Below are 13,076 nucleotides of genomic sequence, written 5' to 3'. Positions count from 1 at the left end.
TTCCTCTTCTCACCTTGATTTTTTTCATCTTATCTCATTCCTTTCCCTGTGTCTCTCTCTTCCTATCCTCATCTCTCCTCTCCTCGTTTCCTCCTCTCTCCTCCTTCCCATCATGCACCTCCTCAGGTTTGTGACCTCCAGTGCGGGGATGTCCCAACTCTGTGCTTTGTGCCCATTCTCTGATTTATATTGTAATGAGACTTGTCCCAACATCCCTTCCTCCCTGTACTCTCCCCCACCTGCCCTCCTCCTCCTCAGCCCACTCCCATCTTTTGCCGGTACCCTTCCTCACCCCATCTCCCCCCTTTGCTCCCTGAGCCCCTGAGTGGCTCGCTCGATTCCGTTTCATCACACATCAAACAGGCCTGACGCTCTCCACGCGGGCAGGACCCAGGGAGCGCAACATCTGCACGGGGAGGCAAGCGGGGGTGTGAAGGGGGGGTGGACTCTGGCCTCCGAAAGGGCGGGGGGGGTGCACGTCGTGCTACAAGCAGATGTCACTGGGACCTGAACAGCAGGCTGGGGGGGGGACGCCGCGGGGAAAGAGATGTAGCGAGGGACCCACCCCTGCAGCCCGGCCCAGGGAGGGGGAAGAGAGGAGATGAACCCGAGTTTCTCCAAACACTCCACCTTTGCTCCCCTTCTCCTCTCCTCACCTTGCAGCCTGGCTCCCCTCCTGCTCCCCCTTGTGATTGTACAATTAGGTAATTAGTCACCTCAGTGCTAATAACCTCATCATTACTTGCCTGTGTGTGCTTTCTCTCCATTTCAAAATCTGTGTCCTCCACAGGCGCTCCCCTGAGCCCTGACGTGGAGGTGCAGGGGCAGAGGAGGTGCACAATTACCTTTGTCTGGCTACTCCCCGTGGCACAGAGAGAGCCGAGGCTCTGATCCAGACCAAAGCAAAGGCCCTTGATAATGGAGACGGAGAGCCTGCTCTTTGGAGAGGGTCAAGATTGCTCTCACATCCATTAACACCACAGCTATTTCATCACTGCCTCGTTGTGGCAGGCGGGACCTGTAGAGGGACTGTGATCAGCCACCGTCGAGTGCAGATGCTGACATTTCCCCAGTTAGTGAAAGTGGCAGTTGGGAGCTTCCGCTGTCAATGAGTCATCAAAGGGCTTGTTTGAGAACAGCTGTTGACGTCAGTGCACTGCCACGAGCATTAACCCTAGTCGAGAAGTGAAGTTTTTCCTTTTTTTTATCCCCGGGATTGGTGATGATCCTTTCATCTGCATGGGGCTACAGGCAGATCTCAAAGTTCACAGAAATGTTATCTGTCATCAAAAAGGAATCCTTTTCTCTTAGAAGAATTTGGAAAAAGGTTGAGCAGAAGAGTTAATATTAATAACTGGATTTTTTTTTTTTTTTTGCCTGCTTCAGCATTTACTGAGAATCTCTCCAACTTTATACAGCTGCCCAACAAAGCATTCATTAAAAGAATAACAGTAGTTTTCTGTTTCCTGAGCGCCGCTGGATTCATTTCAATTCAGCGCAGTGTGAAACTAAAGTTCAACTTTTCTTGTGTTGTAATCTTGAGCTAAGTCGTTGTTTTCAGACCAGTTCAAGCTGTCACACAATCTCAAGAGAGACTTAAAGTTAAAAACATCTACACTGACGACTGTATCTAAAGATGGATGGCATGACAGCTCCCCTAAAGTGAAGCCAAATAATCTTTATCGCCCCCTGGTGGCTGGCTGCGATGTAGGCAATAAACCCTGCCTCCTCCTCTATGTTAGTGGATGGGACATGGACCAAACTATCAAAACACGTTAAATAAATCTTTTCCAAATATCAATTCGGTCATTTTAGGTATTTATTATGATACAGATGTTTGCTCAAGTGTTTGTTTCTAATAAGTTTGATTTTTATTAGTTATTCAATGAAAATAATGGTGACAGCTGAGACTGACTCTCGATTGGTCAAGCTCATGTATCAGTGGAACCTCAATACTGTTGTCTACACCTACGCTTTAAGAACTATTATGCTGACGTATGTGAGGGAAATCTTGCGAGGTGAAGTTTCTTTTGAAGACAGATGATACGATCACCACATCTGAACTGTCCGTGCGAAAAGGTGCATATTAGACCTATTTAGTTCCCAGTTCCTGTATCAGACAAATATATATTTACATTTTGAGTATCTTTCATCTCCACCAAGGTCAGAGTGAGTGTTCGCAGAGATATTTAGTACCTTTCTCAAGTTTTGATATCTATTTGGCCTCCTGAAACACTGACATGTTCTGTCAGTTGATCTTTCCTAGAGTTTAAAGTCCCAAGTGGAACGAATGGCAGACGACCATTTCTGGATATTCACATGTTTCCAGTACAAACACAAACCTATGGAAGGAAGTCGTTGCAGATATTGATTGGCTACTATAGACTACGTCAATCTTTTTCCTGAAGGTGCTCTACGCGTCAGTAGCAGGCAACAACACATGGAAAGCCATGAGAACCTTTTACCACTATCTTCGTCTACACCTGCAGATTTAAATCGATGAATCGGACAGGGATGAAACCGAGGAAGATGACGACCTTGGTCAAATTGTGTTTGGAGTTCGATCAGAGACCCGAGGTCAGCAGTGGATTTTCATTAGACGCAAAATTCTAAAAAGACCCCACTACTAGCAATAAAGATCAAATATTTTAAAAACTGTTTAACAGGAGGAGAAAAGAGCTCAAAGAGATTTTGATACAAAAATACTATGATACTGTTTTTTGACAAGACAAAAATGAACAATTAACACTGGGGCACAATTTTTAAACCTGTACTTTTCATTTCATGGGAACTTTGAACTTGTAGCATTTGTCAAATCTCCTCAAAGTTTCAGCAGCACAGAAAAAAAATCTTCTCATCTTTGCCACAAATTCACCCTCATCCATTCCTCATGAAGTAGTCTCGTGTTTTAGGTTGGTGGAGTTTGGGTTCCCTGCTGTGCTCGCAGCGACAGCCGTCATGTCATCCTCTTTATAATTCAGATTTCATGGAGCCAAACATCTGTTTTTCGTGGCAGATTGAATCAGAGCCTCGGTCCTGACTCCTGACACTCACATGTCACGTTGAAGGACAGAGGTCTTGAGTTATGGCAGAAACACATAAAGGCAGGTTGATGTTGTTATTGTAATCCCCTGTAGACCAATGAACAATTTCACCAGACTACTTTTTAAGTGCACTGTGGGGGTCGTATAGACGGAGATATTCTCCTAGTGTGCATCCATACTTGTATATAAATTAATTTTTACAATGAATAAAACATCCAGACTTCATGTGCAGGGAGTTTTAACTATGGAGACAAACGTCAAAGCACAGAGAGAGAAAATTAATCGTTGCAGCCAGTAACAATATTTTTCCTCTGTAACAAACTGCCGCAAATGGATTTCAGTAGCAAGTGCGTGGTAGGCAGCAGCCTTTATTAGACAGGGCTGAATGCATTGCTTTAGCCTGACAGCGAAGTCGGTGCACTTTATCACAGTCCGGGTAATGAGAGATAACTTCTCCGCGTCTGCGGGAAGCGAGTCCGGCACCACAACCCCCATGCATTTTTTATCAGCAGCAATTACTCAGAGCTTGTTGATATTTCCTTTTCGTTTCATTTGGGAACATTTGCATCAGATAACCAGAGGCCTGCTGTAGGGCTAACTAAGCTGCGCTGCAGTAAATTATAGGTCTCCAACTGTCCGACAGCATATCGGAGGATTTGCTAATGGGCCGGGCTGCAGCACCAGAGGTCAGCCGGTTCTTTGTGACGTCTGGGCTGTTGTCACGTCTCCTGGTTTATCCAGTCCAACAATTTGTGGGTCAAAACTTGGTGTCAGCTCATGATACGATCAGTAGAAATACACAGAGGGCTCAGTTACATGCGTCTGCTTGCTTGTTAGCAACTCAAAAACTTCTTAGACGTGTTTTGAAAAGAGATTTTTGTTCATCGTGAGGTGAAATAGAAACATTTTCATAATTTTCACAAGGTCCAGAACTTTGACATGACAGCGGGAACTTTGGATCGAAACCACCAACCATGAAATTAATGGACAACCCTGCATCCTGATATCAAAATATTTCACCCGGTTCAAAACAAATTCACCCAGTTCCCATCATACATGGACAATAAAATAACTGTATTACCCCCCAAATGTGGCATTCACGCATCCGTGCTAAACATTCCTGCACAATTTGACGCATATTCTTGGGTATATATTTATAAATGTATAAGTCTGAATGACCTAAATTCCAAAAGCTATAACATTCCTGCAGATCATGAAAGTACAAAACAGTTGGTCTATTACCTATTTTAGCGCAGCTCCTGAATCGGACTCTGATTAGATTTGGGACGGAGCCCTATCTTGCTCTCTGTGATTATGCTGCAAACATTGCTCACATAAAAGAGTCGTTTCCCACCTGGTCTGATTGGGACACCAACAAACGGTTAAAGAATAAATGGACTGTATTTATTTTGCACTTTTTGCCTTATTGACGAGTCAAAGCTCTTTAGATTAAAAGCCTAACACACATTCATGCAACACTTCTAAACACTGGTACTCCATTCACACACTGCCGGCCCAACTCTCAGGGGCAATTTGGGGTTAAGTATCTTGCCACTTCGGCCTGGAGGAACCAGGGATCAAACCATCACCCTTCTGGTTGGTGGATGACCCGCTCTCCCCCCTGAGCCACAGCCGCAAAGCAGCACATAGCAAAGTAGCAGGATTAACAGGATAGACAGCATGTTTCTACTACACACAATTTGATACATTTTGCAGTACTTAAATACAAAGTATCCAGAAATATACATTATATCAATATATTTAATTAATGAAACCACTGCCAAATGAGCTTGTGTGTGTGTGTGTTGCTGTATTGTCTCATTGAAACACTCTCACACATCCTCTCATCACTTTTAATTAGCTGCAGTTCTGCTCAATTAATGCTGCAGAGCTGAGGTGGAGATGAAGGGATGAGTATCAGTCTCTCCATGACAGCTCAGGTTAGATCAGGCCTGATTGACAGGCAGACTTCTACCCTGATCAAGGTGCAGAGACCAGGGCAGCTGCTTCCTGGTGTTTCGGATTTGTCGTAATTGACAGGTGCAGAGAGACGTTCGGGGGGTCCTGGTGGAGCTCTGCTCCGTTTATGCAGATTAACACGTCAAAAGTACAAATGAATAAATAAACTGGTAAGCACGAATCAGGCATTTAGCCTGAGGGGATGCCATGATTACTAGATTAAACAAAGTGACTAATCACAAAAACAATCCGCCTCAGAAGTGGAGGAAGTCAATAGACGCCAAAGCTTGGGGGTAAAAAGCTAAGTCATCTTAATTATTCAGCTATAGGCAAACAAAGATAGGAATTCATGATTAATTCAGCAATGACAGATAAAAAAAAAAAATATATGAAGAGATACTGTAGTTTGGATGAAAGAGAATGTGCCCGGGTAGCTACATTATTCAAATGACGACATACAGGAGATTATGATGTTTTTGACAATGGACATTTTAAAAATTCAAATGAAATATTCAGATTTGTGGACAGGATCAGAGAAGTGGCACAAATTCCCAAAGCAGCCCGGGCACCGGAGGTAGAGGCCCCGAGGGAATTCTTTGGGTCAGTATAAAGAAGAAGGTGAAATAACAGATAACGAACAAACGCTGCACACGTGAGCTGTTTTGACACTAAAAAGAAAATCCTCGTTCCTTTGAAACCCAAATGAGCTGATGTGAGGTCCTCGTTCAAAACACACAACCAAGCCACTGCCCATGAATCCAGTCCTCAGATGTTTCAGTGTCTTTTCGGGGTGTTTCTTTAATACGGAGCCGAGTTGACCCGAGCAGCCGTAACCTCAGCTTGAACTTCCTTCATGTCTGGACACAACTCAGCAGCAAACACATCACTTCTCTTAAATTGGCCTAAAAGCGGCCCTGGTTTCCGGACTTCTCTCTACGTGCCGCGGACACCGGCCTCCTTTGACCTTCGCACCAAGCTGCGGCCTGAACCTTGGTTATTGATTTTTCTAACTAACTGTTTACTCCTCGTCTGCACACTTTCCCAGCTGCTTGGAGAGCATCGTGTGCCCCGAGGCGATCAGCAGGGCTCAGCTTGTTCCAGTCTTTGATCATCGTTCAGCCAGCGGATTAACATATGCACACTCTCTTCCTCTCTTTGTCGCTGAGCTTGATAATAAATCTACGGCCCTCTTCTTTCTATCTCTCTCTCTCGCCTTCCTCTCTCTCTCGCTTCAATATGGGACAAGCCATGAATCAATCACCCCCGCTTTACGCCTCGTGTCCGACATGGATGCAAATCACAGAAGGATCTGTGGGTAAAGCTCTGCTTATTAAAACCCGACGCCTGACTCATTACAACCCGCTCATGCACACGCCTGTCGCCAAGACGAACAGCAGGTAGCACGTGTGAAATACAGCAACATTGGACGAGATAAAACACAGAAAGACGAGATTAGCCGACTTCCGCGACTATTATCTCAACGGAGGCCAGAATTAAGCCTCACCCACTTTGCCAAAACTAAAAGAGAATCGAAGGCTAATGAAGTTAATTACCGCGGCATTGTGGGAGGTTACAGCCTCGTCTAAAAGGGGGCTTAATCTGAGGGAAGCCGCGGTGCCGAGGCTCGCCTCCGTACCTGCCCTCGCTGTGCAGTAAGTGTACTAATTAAGGTTGGTTTGAGTCTGCAGCCACCCCAGTTAGCTCACTTAAAGGGCCAAGGCTTCTGGGGTTTAGAAACAACATTCACAACGACTCTGCAAGTAGGACACCGAGCAACCGTGTGTGAGAATGAGCAGAAAAACAGAGTGTGTGTGTTTTCCCAGGTAGATAAGTCACTTTTTTTTTTTCTTAAAAAGCAACCAATGTGGTTTCTCTAAATGGCCACCGCTGGGACACGCCCTCACTCCCCGTTGCTGTTCTTATTTATTACGACCTAATTATATCAGTGTGTCAGCGAACGTTGCCGGCTCCTTGCCCTAAATGCCACAACGCTCTCATAGCTGAGCTCGCACTTGCAGACCTTACGTTTCCAAGCCGTGTACCATTTAACCACGGCTTCTCGAGGCACGCAGGGTTGTTAAAGCCTGTTCTCTCTTTTTTTTTTTTTCAACCCCGCTCATCCCATCACGAATGCAACGGATGAGGCAAAGGAGCACACGCCGTGAATAAAAATACAGTAACAACATGAGTCCAGGACTGGCAGGAGGAGGAGGAGAGAGTGTGGATGAGTTCCCCTCCTCATCATCAGCGTGTCGGCCTGAGCAGGCCTGCAAGGAGCTGGAGCTGGGGCCCTATTAAAAAAAACAGAAGCCCAGCTTGCTGGAAAAGATCCGTCCTCTCACCTCGGAAAACAACAACCCCGCTCGCCCCGACAGCGAGACAATCAGCCGTGCACTGCTCAGGGTGAGACGGCGGTGACCCGGCATGCCGAGATGAGGCCGGTTCTACACACTGATGAGCGCTTTCACAGACATCAAACGGGGGGCGCCGCAGACCTCCTCACGACCTGCCTGTGCTGCCTTGTCTCCTGCTCTCTGCTTTTATTTGAGGTTGATACGGGCAGACGGATCGGCAAATATCGATCACGGCGCGCTTGGTAAAATTCTCCCTCCAGGTTTGAAAGGTGATTACAGGCCCTGGACCCAGCTGATGCAGACCGGGTGTGTGTGTGTGTGTGCACATTTACAGTTTGTGTTTTTCCTACCCCACCTGTCAGACAGGCCAAGAAGAGCAGCCCTATATTCTTTGGTTCGAGTGTCTCCAATCATCTGCAGAAGAGAGACATCTTTAAAAAAAAACATCCAGACAGAGACAGGCAGGCGGGCGGGCAGGCACACTGTACAACACAGAAAATAGGTTATAAAGCGTGGAGAATAATGCATGTGAATCTTAATCATCGAAATTCAAATGATTTGGATGCATCCCCAACCAGCCCTCCTCTCCTTGTCTGCCTTCTGTCGAGGCCTCAGAACTCACCAATAGGATCGGAGGGAAACAGGCTGCAGATTCAGAGGGTTTGCATTAGGAATGGCCCGTTATTAATTAAGCTTGTGGGGAAGAGTTTTTTGACAGCGGCTCCCGAGGCGGCAAGCGGTGTGGATCTTGGCGCTGACCTGGCCCAGCAGGGGTAGGAGCTGAGTCTTTGAGGTGGTGATGGTGTGGGTAGTGGGGTAGAATGGGCGGTGGGCGGGAGAGAAAGAGAAGGAGGGAGGAGGGGTGGCGGCAGCGGCGGTGGGGGTGGGGGGGGGGCTGGCTCCATGCCGACAGCCAAGCCTGCCACGTCTGCATGCCCGCTTTGAAGTGTCACCTTGAGGGAAGAGCCGATGGCCGGGAAGCCAGGAGGGCGGGAGCCGCGGAGAGGAGTGGCACGGTTGGCATTGCCAGACATGGCGCTTTAATATTGCATGGGCTCCCGTCCATCTCTGTACACACTCAGGACATTCCTTCTGCTTGATTTAGTTTGAAAGTAGATCTTTGTTTTTTTTTTTCCTCCTCCTCTCTCGCCATGCTGTGGCTCAACACCTGTGCTGGTTTTGTGCTCGTTCTTTCCTGAACAAATGTCAAGCTCTGCAGTCAGAGGAACTTTAACAACTCCCTGCATTATGAAACTTGACAGTGTTGCGTTCCGCCTGCTGAGTGATGCAGAGTGGATGCATATGGCCTCAAAAACGCCTTCAATTATTACGCTGCAGAAAGTCGTGTCCAGCATCGTGAGTCACTGCCCTCAACTGGTTTATAGATGGAAATATTTTCATGTTTTCTGTAGGATTTGAGAATATTTGAACGATTCCATGTTTACTCTCCTTTGTTGAAGGTGAAAAACTGAAACTCAGTAGAAATAAAAGATTATTACGAGTGATTTTACTGCATTAATGTTTTATAATTGCAGGACTTTGACTCCTTCTCACCTTCTACCTTTGTGTATCGTGAAACTAAAGAGAATAAGATAAAATGTGGTTTTATTAAATGTATGAGACAAGTTGATCAGCATTGGAAACCGACACTTTCCTCACTTTAAATAATAATAATGTCCTCTGCTGGTAAACGCGACTTGCTTAGCGAGAATGAATCAGAATTAAAAAGGAAAACACTCTTAAATCGATAATCACATGCAACATTGGCCGACTTTCTGCTAAATCCAAGTACGATCCAGTCGGGTGCTAATTGCTAATGTTGCTTTCATCACTCGCTCAAATGGCGTCTTCCTTGAGGAGAACCCACCGGGGGACCGAACTTAAACTTTCACTATTTTCCCTCCAGTCGCGCCGCGTTTCGCCCCGACCTGCTGCCAGCTCGGTTTCAGAGCACGGCGGGGAATCAAACATGGCATTAGTTTGAGGAGTTTATCAACAGAGGCTGCAGGAAGGAGGTGTTTTGAAGTGAGGGAAAACGCATTTAAAAAAAAAAAAACACACTCACACTGCACGCACTTTCTACCCACTTTAACAACCGTCCCAGTTCACAAATAGCAGTTTTAACTCCCCTGATTAGCACTGACATATGCAGGCTTTCATCTCTCCCTCCATCTTGTTTTTTTAATCAGATTAACCCAAACGGGCATCCTTTAATGGCCTCTTTTTTAGGAAAGCTGAAAGAAGGGAGATAATTAAAATAATTAAACCGCTGGGACCGGCCTGTGCGCGCTCCTCTTTTCTTTCTCGCCTTTAAGTTTTGATTCTGCCTTGCTTACTGATTCGAGCAGCACAGAGAGAGAAAGACTCATCATCCTCGCTTAATTGCATTAAGTTGACTCTCGGAGGTCCAATTTTTCCCTCCAAAACTAGCAGCCAATGTAGGATCTGATCTTTAGGTGCATGTCAGCCATCTAAATGTGGAAGCAGAGGGGGGAGGGCATGTTTCTAAACAGCCTTTATGGAGCATATTTATTTAGTCAGCGAGTGTATTTTGCATAAGGCCGAAGATAAAATAAAAAAAAGCAGAGAAAAAAGTATCCTCTTTAATGATTATTTATTCATGGACTTTTAAGCTTTTAATGAGGACAAATGAAGCCGTTTTCCAGAGTGTCAGTATGTAGTATGCTTACCAAAAATATTCTTGTTTAGCATTATCTCTTGCACTGCGTCCGCAAGGAATAAACACTAACATTTAAATATAACTAGGATTTTGGAGCAAGACTTTGAAGCAATCAGTTTGTCTTGATCTTGCATGAATAGAAAATTTCCCCACAAGTTCTGATCAGACCCAGCGATGATGATGATGATGATGAGGATGATGATGATTTATTAATTATCAGTTATCCTAATTGGAGTTAAATTGGTAAAAATTCAATTGACGAAGATTGGATTCAAATAAAAAGGAGTTTGGGTAATTTCTCGGGTTAAATTGTTGAACTTAATTCGAGCAACTTTATCTATCAATGACCCCCTGAACCTGACATATAAATGCTCCTTAATATCAATTATTCACTAATATATTCTCATTCATATGAACACATGTGTCGTACGTTTGTAACTTCAACACCGACAACCGCAAAGGAGGGAAAAAAAAAAGTAGGCTATACGGCAGCATCTGAGTTATCTTCTGCATTATAGGTGTACATATCTTGAATATTATAATTACACATCTTCAGATGAATTCAAACTTTACTTCCTGTCAAAAAGAATCTAATGAATTTCTTGTATGAGGATTTTACTGAGAGCAAGAGCCCCGACATCCTCCTCAGAGCGCAGCCCCGAACTTTACACAAGCTCGGATGTGTCTTTCCCCCCTCATGCACTTTCGCTTCATTCAGATCATTTTCACAGGGCTTCATTTCAAGTTGGCACAAAAAGAGAGAGGGAAGAATCCCTTTGCTGGAAATACTTAAGATTTATATTTAAACTTTCATGGAATCTTTGAGAACATTGAGGAGCAATTTCACATTTGCACTGACATCTAATTTCTCAAGTAGAGTCTGAAAGCACAAATTGCCAAGGATTCCCTATGTGCCCAATTATCCTGCATCAATTTCCTTGACCCTGCGGAATGCTGGTAAATTAATCATAGCACTTTTTTTTTTTTTTTTTTTTTTTTCTTGAAATACATATGCACACGTTTGATAAACTAATCATACTTGGTCGGTTATGCTCACAAAAAATGATTCAGTCCCTAAAGTGGGATGAGAGTTAGCAGCAAGGCCCCGGGAATAGGGAGCTGATAAAACATACGTCGTCACATGTGCACACACAAAAACAATAAAACATGTGCACAAGAGAAAGTCAAACACAAAAATCACAAAATAACGTTAAAGCAAAAGATTTAAAGTTTTCGAATTTTAAGTTTTCTCCTTTTTTATTTCTATTTTAGAAAAAGGAAAATCAAATCCATCAATTAATCAATACGACAGATTCAATTATTGATTAAATATAAATCAATAGATAGATGAATGTTTATATTCTATATTTATATCGCTGGTTTTAGTTTTTATGATTTTTTCAATCGTCTTGATGTTGTATTAATTTAATCAAGTAAAGTGAAATGTTAAAAAAAAAAAGAAATATATACAGACTGGAGGGAAACAAATCACATAATGACACTTCATCAATATCATCAATACGGCGGTCGTGTGTTGACCTTAGCAGCACCATTAACAGCCTAAGGATGTGAATCATCTTCAGCCATTAGCTGTGTAACACCACATTTACCAGGATGACTTACCTGTTGATCCCAACATGGCTGCAGAGCCGGCTGCAGTTTTCTGGAGCAGTTTTCTGGAGCAGCAGTGTCCTCTGGTGGAAAAGAGCAGAAGAAATGGAATCAAACACAGAAGACGCCACAACAGGGAAATTACCATTAACAAAGAAAGATATTCACCTGGGAATGTGCGGTTTTGGTAGAAATTAGAAACATTAAATAAAAAAAATACAAACAAAGATTGCTATTAAAAACATTGCAAACACTAACTTGAGAAACAATTTCTATCATTAATGAAAATCTCAGCTGGAAAAGGTACAAGTCTAAACTGTTACATTATACAAATATACAGTATATGTTAAATTGTGTGATATATTATAATAAAATTACAAAATTATATTTACCATAAATAACCCAAACCTGTAATAGTAAATGTAAAAGCCTAAATTAAAATTGACAAAATATTACATTTCAAATATATGTTACGTTTTACAATATAATAATATAAACTAAACAATTAGATTTTCCAACTACCCAAATCCCTAATAGTGAATGTAATAGCTTAAATTAAATTGAAAAAATATTGCATTACAAATATCCACATTAAATTTAGTCATATATCATGAAAATAAATACAATGTCATATTTACCGTAAATGACCCAAATCCTTGATGTACAAGCCTAAATTAAAATCTACTATATATTACATTGCACATAAAATTATTCAATTGTGATATATATTATGAAAAAGTTACTTCTCCAGTGAATACCACCTTCAACAGTTCTACACCAAAAGATGAATTTTATGTTGTTGTTGGTTTTAGCGTCTAAAGCTGTTGAATCTGAGAACAATGAAAACGTTTCCGACTCACCTGGTGTGGAAAGAAAAGTTTGACATTTAGAGAAAAACGTTCATTCACTTTCTTTCTCAGTCAAAAGACTAAGTTATTTAACTTCACTTAATTTAGAGACGACTGAGGAAACAAATGGCTCCACTCACTTTCCATTTACTTTCATTTCCAATCCACCTGCCAGCACAATACTCCAGGAAATAGTCAGCTCCGTAACCATCTGTAAAGCCACAACTTAACCTTACACTCATGTTATATTTAAAACAACCTAACACTTATTAATTTGAGCTTTAGAGGTGCTTTCTGGTGGACTTACCTTTGGTGGCCTTCTTGTTTCAACATGGGGTGTGTGCAGCTAAGCTAACTGTTTTATTGGCAGCAGAGAATAAACTTAAAACCAAACACTTGAGCAAACATCACTGCGGTGAGAAATAACCTAAAATTACCAATATTTGAGAAAAAAATATTTGATGTGTACTTGATCCATGTCCCAACCATCAACATGGAGGAGACTGGGTTTCTCACCTTGAGGCTATGGCAGCCAACCACCAGGGGGCGATTGAGTTTATATAATATCTATATAGTACAG

The 13,076-nt window shown here is 43.0% G+C and overlaps 1 long non-coding RNA gene across 2 annotated transcripts in view; it reads right to left on the bottom strand.

Annotated features, from left to right (window-relative positions):
* LOC117771742 overlaps positions 1–12,858 on the bottom strand; it is a 46,192-nt gene extending 33,334 nt beyond the window's left edge. Inside the window, exons 1-3 of one of the 2 annotated variants that reach the window (XR_004615635.1) lie at positions 12,804–12,858; positions 11,661–11,731; positions 7,713–7,771 (exon numbers count right to left, since the gene is read on the bottom strand). This is a non-coding gene — a long non-coding RNA (uncharacterized LOC117771742). The remainder of the gene's footprint in view (positions 1–7,712; positions 7,772–11,660; positions 11,732–12,803) is intronic. The other variant, XR_004615636.1, reaches the window with a different exon arrangement.
* Between the last annotated feature and the right edge of the window lie 218 nt (positions 12,859–13,076).

This window comes from Hippoglossus hippoglossus, chromosome 12, assembly GCF_009819705.1.
Source record: "Hippoglossus hippoglossus isolate fHipHip1 chromosome 12, fHipHip1.pri, whole genome shotgun sequence".
Classification (NCBI taxonomy): Eukaryota; Metazoa; Chordata; class Actinopteri; order Pleuronectiformes; family Pleuronectidae; genus Hippoglossus; species Hippoglossus hippoglossus.
The sequence above is the reverse complement of the archived record's forward strand: the minus strand, read 5'-3'. Positions and strand labels throughout refer to the sequence as shown.